Source organism: Neopsephotus bourkii, unplaced genomic scaffold, assembly GCF_033783945.1.
Source record: "Neopsephotus bourkii isolate Nb327-2 ecotype Australia unplaced genomic scaffold, CSIRO-AGI_Nbou_v1 NB_1083, whole genome shotgun sequence".
Classification (NCBI taxonomy): Eukaryota; Metazoa; Chordata; class Aves; order Psittaciformes; family Psittacidae; genus Neopsephotus; species Neopsephotus bourkii.
This window is the reverse complement of record NW_026901571.1, coordinates 139,266-150,454: the sequence shown is the minus strand read 5'-3', so window position 1 is coordinate 150,454 and position 11,189 is coordinate 139,266.

The window sequence follows — 11,189 nt, the reverse complement described above, 5'->3', positions numbered from 1 at the left end:
CTACAAGCATGCTGATGACTAAAAAGGCACCATATATGCAATCTGCAACATATGATTCCATCAGCTGTAAGTGGTAAAACCCAATTTACTAATTTGGTTCAGGAGATCCTAACAAGGGACGTGTAAACATGGGTTCCCATCTGAGTAATTACACCAAAGTGTGATATTGCTCACTTTCTGCTCTGTTGTACCCAGACTTCAGAAGAAGAGGACAGCATTTCTACTTCTGTAGAAGCTGACTGGTATTTGCTAGAGTAAGAACTACAACCATATATAAATACTAAATATTCTGTTCTTGCGAGTTTTTTTCTGTTGCTTAAACTTCCTTATTATCTTTCATTTTTGGGACTACTGTATCCCAAAGTTAACACCACTGTCACCACGGTAGTCATACTCCACCTGAACTGGCTGCCTGCATGTAAAATTAATAATCTGTCAAGCATTTTTTATTTTTCATTTTTGCTCTAACTTTTCTTACAGGTTCCTTTGGAACTGACGAGACCTTCACTCTTCCTCTCTTGTTCCATGATTTGGGAAAACCGCTACTCACCAGCCTCAGCCCAAGCAAATTCTTTCATGATGGAAGAAAAGGAACCATTCTTAGGAGCACTACATTCCATGGACTGGTGATGCAGAGACTTCTCATTGTTTGTGCAAAGCTCATGTAATGAAAATGTATCAATAAATATAGTTCACTGTCATTAGTTGTGCAATTCTGACTGAGTTCCTCTTAGCACCATTAAATAATCATCAGTATAGCATACTTCAGATCAGGAAATCTTCAGCGTTCTTACAGGAGACTGTATGGTATCACATAGATTACTATTCATGTACCTTTCACCTTCTGCTCTGTAGCAGTGAGTCTGAGACAACAGAGTCCTGTGCTAATATAGAGTATATAGAGTAGCATCTTTCGTTGATGATACTCATAAGAGCTTCTTTAGTGGGCTTTTTGTGGGGGTGGGGGAACAGGACAAAAAGAGTCACAGCCTACAATAAAATATTCTCATTATATTGCAATGTTGCAGACAGTTCAATTTTGAGCATGTGGCATTAGAGGAAGAACTCCTGGGCACTTACTTCAGAACCTAAATCAAGGGTATTTTAATTTGCAATCCCTGCTTCCTTTTCACAATGAGACACAGGACAATAAGAGGGAACATATTTCTCTTGCAAGTTAACTCAACATGCAATATGCAGAAGATCAGTCAGGCGCACTCAGTGCTAGCAATCCACAGTTTATTGATTTCACCCTATCACTGCTTACATTTTTTATTCTTTAATTTTCTTTCTTTATTTGCTCATTAGTTCAAGAAATGGAGGGAAGGGGGTGAGAGTGTTAGAATATGTCATTGTTTTCAGGTTGCATTGGAAGAGGAAAATCAGAGGCATTGTCAAATAGTAACCCCTGAGTTGGCAATAACTGTCCAAACTTGTTCTAGATGATTTACCCCAGTCCCCACAGCACACCAGGATATCACCAGCAATGCAGCCCTCTGTTGAGGTTACTTTTCTAGCCAGTTATTTCTTGTCTTGCCTATAGAGGTTCATGCTGTGGAGATATCATTCTTGCACCTTAGGCAGGCCATAGCCAAGTTACCAAAGAGGTACTTGAGAGACAATCCCCACTGAGTAACTAAGAAATACATCCTTCTTCTTCCATGTCAGCAGGACAATTGCCATTGCATCTCTTTCCAACTTTAAATATCTGTAAGCAGCACATAGCGAGAGCTTCTAAGGAATTAACAGATGTGTAATTGTTCAGAGATTATGGTTAATAATAAAAAGCTGATTATTTTTTTTTTCGCTTGTGCTATTTAAAGGAACTAATAAGGGTGGTAACTATCATAATTAAAGAAGCCTTATCCAGGGCAGGGAACTGCAGCAGTGTATTTTTCAGAGATCTGTTTAATTTCTCTTTTTCACCCTGTTTCAAACCTCCTCACCTTCTCAATATTGTTACCGCATGTTTTTTGAGTCTGCAAAGCTTGGCTGAGAGTAGTGCTAGGAAATCTGCTCAGAATGAACAACTGATTTCCAACATAATAAGTAAATGAACACAAATTTAACTTCATGGCATTCAATATTAACTACTTTCTAATGCTGAAATATTGGCCTGCAGCCATTTCTGCAGTGTGCAGAGAATGGTTAGTCAGCAGCTAAGCACAACTTTCTTTAACCACTATGCTATCAAAGGGAAAGTGGGCAAAGACTGGGAATTTTAATGAACAAATGGCATTCCTACAGTTTGCAGTTCAAAGCTAAGTAAATAATGAATAGCTTGAATGCAAATTACCCCTAATTAACTTTGCTAAGTCTGTTTTTAATAAGATAGATATGAAAGAATCACTAAGACTATAATATAATACACATACCACAAACATTGAAGCAATGATTTTTTTTCAGAGGGTGGTAAGTGGAAGGAATGGGAGTTTTTTCAGTGTCTTGGATAGCAATGTCTAAGTGAGAGTTTGAGAGACAAAGCATTAATGCTTGCTGAATTCAGGAAGCAGAGGTGTCCATGACTGCAGCACATGCAACATCATACTTACACAGATGCTCCCCACAACCCCTTGAGAAAAAGAGAAGGAGGGGAGAAAGGATGGTGAACTCAGGAAGAGAAGCTACATCTCACACTGAAAAGATTCTGCTAAATCCCCAGGAAGAGAGGCTGCACCTCACACTGAAAAGATTGTGCTAAGTCCCAAGTCCTCAGGATTTAGGACAGCAGAGCCCACACCAGAGGCAAAATTAGAAGAAAGCTCGGTAGATACTAACACAAGCCTAAGGCCTGTCTTTTGTATCTCCATCAACTTCAGCAAGAGTTGGGTGTGCAAGGAATGCAAGATAAGGCCCTGAAGGCACAACTTAATACAAACAAAATAATTTGAGGAAGAACACCCACAGAGCGGGGAGTAGTCCAGCACCTGGCAGGCCTCACAGAAAGGTGGGTTTTCAGAAGTTTTCTGAAGCAGGGAATGGTGTATATCCAAATATATTAACAGGACAGCATGAAAGAGAATAGCTCAAATTAGATTATATCTATGTTAGAAATCAAATTAATATTGCATCTTTACAGACTCCATTTGCTGAGAAATGGGCATCAAGCCCCAGCATTTTTACGGAACCGGTGCACACACTGGGCTTCAGTACTCTTGCTGATTTTAATGAAAGTATGAATATACTGGCAAATAGGAAAATAGTCCAGACAAGAAGTACTTTGGAGTTAGGATTCAGGCATTTGTCTCTATTCACACAGGAGAACAGATGGTTCTGAGTGTTACACATGTCTGATCTCCACTGTTCTTTATTTAGGAATTACCACTTGAACTCTGAGCATGAGGCAAGTATGTTTGTAGAGAACTCTGATTATGTACAGCTCTGCATGAGTGCTAGCTATGAATCTGATGATTACTATTGTGTTTATGGTATGCACTAATGACAAATATAATCCATTAATATGTACATTTCACAACGAAATTGCAAATCAAAAATAAATACACAATATGGTTCTATTAATCTTGGGGGCAAAATCTGTTTATCGAATTTACTGACTTTTGAGTGCTTGGTTTCAATACCTTACTGCTGGAATAACAATAATATTCCTTCAGGAACCTCATTACTGTTTCTTGATTTAAAATAAAGAAAAATATTTCTCATCTAGCTGGTAAATTCTGTGTGTCCCATAATCCAGAAGCCCCAGTTTGAATTACAACACCGAACCCCGGGTTCAGGCCTGCCTGGTCAACATGACCCATGCTGTTCTTACATACTTGAAATCTTTTCAAACCCATATTTCCAAAGAGATGCAAACACGTAATTCCCTTCATTCTAACTGCTGCAGAATCTCCCTGCATTTTGACAACATTACTCTCCAGAGCAATATTGCACTGCTGATGAACTTCTTGGTTTTCTATGTTCTGATTGTTAGATTTTAAGTATTGATATTATTCCTTCCTTTTATTTTCTCTAATGAGGCAAACTTTTCTTTTCTTGAATTTTTCTGCTGGATGACTGAGGTCCAAAATCCATAACCATTTAGGGTTTTAACCCTAAACAAAAACAAGACCCTCAAATGTAAAACAAACCATCCAGGTTTGATGGCTATGTGGAAATATTCTCAGATCTAAGTTGCCATGCCAAAAGCCTGGACTCCACATTTTCTTTCTTGTCTGCTATTCAGGGCAAAATGAGTCAATAAAAGCACTAGGGAATAGGAAAGATAATACTTCATGTTTGCTCTATAATGACCCCACCAGGTGATCAAGAAATATCCCACACTTAGTTATGTTCAGCCAAGCACAGAACTTTTTCATGTATTGGAAAACATATCCAAAGGGACCTTAAAACTTGAACACAAACATATAGTAGGATCCTTTCCCACCCTCACAGACAAAAGTCAAACTAAAGGCCCAAGAGAGTTGAGAAGAGCAATAAAAAAAAAAATAAAAAAATTTACCAACGAAAAGCAATGGCTTTGAAAAAAGACTTCAGAGAGATTTCTTTTTCTCTGAGAGAGGAGCACATCTGGCTTAGGGTGAAAAGAGAAGTGGTGTCATCTGGGCAAAAATAAAACCATGCTCCTCAAATGTGTCCTTAAAAAAAAGGAGGGAGGAAAAATAAAAAAGAATAATCATGCAAGGAAGGGAAAGCAAGTTCAGGGAAAAACAAAATCTTGTAATGTTTTAGGAGGTCTTATTAGAGTGAAAATTAAGTGTCATGCAGAGCTTTGCTTCAGTCCTGATGTCTTTTATTCAAAGAGCCATCACCCTGTAAACCCACTTTAACAACTCCCTTCAGATGAAATATAAAAATTAAAGACATTTACAACACAGCTTAGTAGCAGATGTAGTCTTACTGTGGGGGTTTAGATCAAATGGTGATGTAACTCCACCAAAAGGGGTTATAGCTCTTATGAAAAAACCTATCACCAGAAAAAAACACCTTGGATATCTGACAAAATGTGGGTTTCTATTTTTGCTTTGAATTCCATTTCCCATTGTCAGATGGGCTTGACTTTTAATTTACCTCTTTAAGATGGAAAAAAAAAAAAAAAAAGCAATTTTGTTGCTGGATAGTTTCCCTGTTTCATAATCTTTCTCCAGCTCTGTGCTCTGGTGTAGGATAAGCATCAGGGCATCTGCTGAGTGCAGGGTATGAAGCAGAGGTAGGTGGGAGTTTATGAGGCACTTGCTGTAAGACAAACCTCAGCAGGGTTGCCCGAAGTGGTCAGAACAATTTAGTAGATTAAAACAGTCTCTGTGTATTTTTATTTTCCTCATAAGGAAGTCTTCTTCAGAAAAAGCACTCAAAGTATTAGCATTCTGCACTAATCTGTATTAAGCCAGGCAATTTTGAGTGGTGGCTCTCTGACATGGTTCTGTGATGTAATTGCCTACAGCACTGTCATTTTCAGACTAGTGTGCTTAGCGCTGTTTGCATATAGTATCTGGTACCTAAAGTTTGCTTCTGTCAAGGTCAACTTTGTTGTCTCCAACTCTTGGTTGAGCTAAGACGTGACTGCTTGATACAGATGATATTCCATGGCAAACTGGCAACTGCTACAGGACATAGAGGAACTTAGAAAACTGAGCAATCATTCTTTTCTGACTGATGAGTTTTGTGGATGATTATGCAGTAATAAATGCATTTTCTGTCTTTGACATTCATAAGGCCATGGTTGAAGGCCTAAAAGTATCTGTCTACGCTGCAAAACACATTGAGAGGCTTTCTGCTAGGTGGAATTTTTTTAAAAGTACATATCCGTAAAGATAAAAGGATGGGGAGTGGACTTGCTACTGGGGAGATGAGGTTTTTTAAATATCTCACAAATATGTACAAAAGTCTGGTGTTGGTTATTTTCTTAACAAGAACCTTGCAGAATGTAAAAACTGTGAAAAAAAAAATAATTTCTAAAAATTAATATTGTGGGTACCTCTCCAAAAAAGTAGGAAAAGGAGAAGGCATAAAACACTGGCAAGGGGAAGAGCAGAGAAAACACTGGGTCTGACTTCATTTCTTTCTTTGTGTGTGGTAAGATAACTTGTTTCTTCTTCATGATCGATGAGCAGGATCCTCAGCCACAGAATCTCTTGCTGTCTTATTTCTCCTACTGCCCGTTTCCATTTTGCTCACATGCAGACATTAGATTTGTGTCTCTGTTTGTGTGTGTATACATACTCACTTTTTGAGAGGTGTGAGTTATAGAAAAAAGCAAAATACTCAGCTTGTTTGATTGATAGTTGTCCCTGGGCTGAGTTAGGGCCCAGTGACATGTCACAGCACAGAACCTTAGCTCCAGTAAGCCAGGAGGCTCACTTTTGCACGCAGACTAAACCAAGTTTTCTGCAGCTGGGAGGTGGAGGAAAGAAAATTGCCTCTGCCATATTTGTAGTTCTCACACCCCAGCAGCTGGTTAGGAGCCAGTTCAGCCCACAACACAATTAAAGGCAACCTTGGGGCTGCTTTAACAAATAATAGCCCCCAAGGATTATGCCACAGTGCACACCCCTCTCTTCCCCACCTCCTGGCCATATCCCTGAGATGTCCCCTATGACAAGAGCTGGGAAAATTCTCCAGGGAAATTCTCAGCTGACTTGTTGAGCTAGTTTTATGGTCCCTTTGCTATCCGGAGACCCAGACCATTGCTGATAATTTTCCTATTGTAAATATACTATTTTGATATTCAGATTGCTCAGCAAGTTTAAAGATGGCAGTTCGTACAGATACATTATAAGCAGAACAGTGAAGCTGTATTTAGCTCAGGTATGACTATCAACTGGGACAATGGCTATTTGTATGCCAGAAATAAATATCATTTGGTCTATTACTGTGCAATTGTTGTAGCTGATAGAACTCGATGATCTTGCAGTTCTTTCCAATTCTAACTATTCTATAATCCTATGATAGGGATATGTTTTAAATTTAACAGGCTAACAAGTCCATTTAAGTATTAATATCCTTACTGGCACTCACCAGCAAAGTAAGGATAGCTGCAAGGAAAGATACTTGTCGCTAAATCCTGCAGTTCTCGTGGATGAAGCCATCCATCTTAGCTGAAAGATGTCTAGTACTGTTCTATCTGCTCAAAGTCCTGGCTACTATGACGAGACTGAGTCTGTTTCCCAAGAAATTCTAATCCTCTCACTAAAAGCACAGAATTTCCACAAAGCCCTAGTAATGATAAATCTCACAACAGGTGTGGAAGTTTATGTTGCCAGGTGTTGGACCTGAGAAATTAAGAAGGCAGTCTAGGAAAATAAAACTTTTCTTACTCTTTCATTTAGAATAATGCTCTAACATATTGTTTCAGGTTGATTTAGACTCTATCTCCCCATGTGTTCTAGTCCAGCATCTAATACAACCAGGCCCTAACAGCAGTAACAGAGCAATGACTTTTAGCCAAACCCCGAGAAAAAGGAGTTTTGATAAACACCTGCCTCAAAATAATACTGTCCATAAAGCATCTCATGTCAGAGATGTTGAAAATTCCCCTTGCCTTAGAGGAAAACGTATGAGAGGGAGAGTTTCCATGAGGCAAAAAGTTCTTTGTTCCCAAACTGGAATGTACCACATGAGAAAGAAGAGGGTTACCTGTTGCTCCTCATTGATCTCAACAAATACTTCATGGAGTTGCTCTCACTTCCTGTATGAATAACAGACATGAAGACTCAAACAAGGGCGGGAGAGCAAAAGTTAATTCCAGGTTCTATCTCTGGCTCCTATTACAACCACCATGCAATTTGTCCTCAGTTTCCCCACATATACAAACAGGGACAATTATCTCCACAGCTCACAGAGCTGATCCTCTAATGCTTGTGAATGTTGTGATAGGCTTAAGTGAACCACCCAGAAACACCCAAGATAACAGTCATCTATTCCAGGTTTCAAAACTAAGAAGCTCTAAGGGCAGCTTCTATATGTTGTGAGGGTTCTTCACTGTGCTTCCACTGCATGGTGGCAAAGGGCATAGCTGGAATGAGCTCACAGTGATTTAAATGCTCTGCTTGATCTCTCAGCTTGCTCTTAAGGCAGCCTGGCTCCTCTCTGTGGGTTTAAGTGGTGAATTTATTCAAAAATAAAGGAGGAATGAAGAAGGGGTTTGATGTGTTTGTGTATTACACCATGGCAAGCACAGCATTCATCTCCCCCATTCCAGACTTCACTGGATTTAAGATTAAGCACCAGTGATAAGTGCTGTGTTTTCATTCTTCTTGTATTTAGACAAATGCGCTTTGTCAAAGAAGCATCCCTCCCTCACCCCATCTGTTCCAATAAGCTGTGATGTGCATGGGTCTCTGGGGTCCACCACCGGAGTATGCTTTACCTGGTACCCTAAGAAGGAGCAGCTGCAATTCCTCTGTGCAACATGGCAGGATTTGTAATTGTAAAAACTGCTGTGTTCAACTGACAGTGCCTATGGCACATCTGTGCCTGAAGAGAATGCATCATCTAAGTTTCCAAACCCTATAACATGCAAAGACTCTTGAAGGTCTGGGAGGCACAGATCAAGCCTGTGACGATTTCATTTGCTTATCTGCCCACTGGTGGGATCAGCTTTTCAGCCCCTGGGAGAAGTTTTTAAAGAGCGGCCAAAATTATTAACTGTATATCTAGTCACTCCTAGGCCTCAGGCAGTATGCCTTTTCCACCCTTTCTTCAGCAGTTTTCAATTATTACCAAAAAAACAGAGTGTTTGGCAATGAAATTCACCTGTAAATAAAATGGTATTAACTGCAGAAGCCCAGGCCTTAGAGCCCACCCTAACATGTAAAGTCTGTGTAGAAGTGGACAGGAGGGATGTGCTTAGAAATAAAAATAATTTAAAAACCCCAAATACAAAAAACAAACAACAACAACAACAAAAAAAAAACCACACTGAACGAATACACCCCCCCCCCATGATCAACCACAAAACCAAGAAAACTAAAAAGAAAAAAAAAAAAACAAACCCAAAAAAAGAAACCAGGAAAAACCCTGGAGAAAACTCCAAGATGAGAACTGTCACTTGTTTTTCTTTAATTTCAATGGAGATTTCCAAGACATCCAAATCTGAAATCTGGGTTTTTGTCCTTTGTGACAAGAAAGGACACTGGAAGGGTTGAGAACAGGTGTCTGATGGCAAGAAAAGTAAATGGTGGGTTTTCTTCTGACTGTACAGACACACTTGTGACTGTAACATGCAGATACTCTAACCAAAGCAGTACTTGCCTTCTTGGTCTTCTAGATTCTCCAAAAGATCCAGGTCATTAAGAAAGTACCAGGCACTTGAGACAGGTTTTTTTCTTGCTTTCTCATCAGCAAGAAGTGGAGCCTGCTCAACTTACCAGGTGTTACATTCAACAAGGGCTGGCCATGTATGTTGTGTCAAGTGGAATCATTTAAGAGATGAATAATATTAAAGCTTTTACCTAGTATTGAAGCAATGTTTGTCATTGCAGATCTGTAGTCCTTGAAAGTAGTATCCAAATTTTGAACTCTGTGTAAGAGCTGACATCATCGCTATAAGCCATTTAATTTTCCAGACTTATTTCTCCTCATTTTCTTCATTAAAACAGCAAAAGACAGTTAATACTCTTATTCTCTGAGCACAGGATACGCATTTTACTGATTAGGTATTAAGGAGAAGCAGATGGATGCCACTGCATATCTCATAACTAAAAAAGACAGACTTCAGTCTCTGCCATGATTAGAGAGAAGGGAGGAAAGCAAGGAAAAGGAATAGATAGAGAGGAATGAAAGATGGTAGAACAGCCCTACCTCCCCAGATCAGACACTAATGTGTTAATGTATTCTGTCTGAACATATGATACCAAATGGAGGTGCATGAACCTCAACCCTGAAAACTCAGTGGATAGCAAAAACCTGAGTACTTGAGTCTCCTGCAACAATTTCAGCACATCTCTAGACACAGCGTGAAGCAATAAATTGTGAAAGAATTTTTATTTATTTCTTCATTTTAAGATTAGATACCTATTTTAGTATTTAGCACATTGTTTTTAGCACTTGGAGACACTGGCTTGAGCAGCAACACTATATACTTTCCCTGTCATTTATTTGATTAGTGGTCTTTAAAAGGCAGGCATATCAGCCATGGGTACAAAAAGAAAACTTGCACCCACACAAGAAAATTAATATGCCTCAAAGAATAGTAACAAGTGTGCAACAAGTGAAGCATTTGCCCTGGGAACCTTTCCAGGTGAAGCACAAAATGGAGGCAAATATATTGGATAGGCTGCAGGTGCTGCTTTTGCCAGAGGGTGAGAATATGGTTAAAGAAGTGCTATAAGGGAAAAGCAACCACAAAGTTGGAGACTGGAAGAGAGCTGCTTTGGGCAGTAAAGTGGCTTTGTGGGGCTCTGAGATGCCACTGAAAAACTGTTTCAGGTTTGTAACTGTGCATGGGTATGCATCAGTCAAACATGCACCCAAGCTCATAGGCTCTCTTTCCATTACTGAACTTAGACATTCTGAAATGAGCCCCTCTCCCAGTGCACTATTGTAGGACAAGTGACAACATTCACAGCTCTGGACCTGAACAGTGCACAGGTAAGAGACACAGTCCATTAAGAACTCCCTTTTTTTGTAGGTGTGCAAGCAAAGGTTCCTACCATATTTGTGGCTGAAAATGTAACCTATATGACAAAAATCATCCAGATAAGAGAGGATCCTGCCACTAACTTTGAAGCTGAAGCCAAAGGTGGGCAGGGCAATGAGTCTGACCCGTTCAGAGAAGGTTCTAAGGTATCCAGCAAAACCACAATGGACTGACACTTGTAAAGCTAAATCTTTCAGAGCATCGGCATATGATCCCTGTGCAGAAACAGTGGTTTGCAGTATGTCATACAGGCCTGAGTCCCCATACACCTAACCCCACGTGATAGTGCTCTTTACCAACACCCTTTTCCCCATTTTCACCAAGGCTAAATATTTGCCAACCTCTAACAAAATAGAAGTACACACAAAAATGAGGTGAGTGGAGCTGTTAGTTCAGATGCTGCTATTTGAGAGCTCACATAGCTCTGGGGAAATAAGTACTGAGTATGTAATCCCAGCAATGACACTAAAGGTAAATGGATTTGGGGATTTTTGTCATGTACTGTGGTAGCAATAAGAGCAGTGACAGGGCATTTGTATCCCCACATCACATCTGGTGAAAATATTTCATCTGGAAAGCATGGCTTTTATCA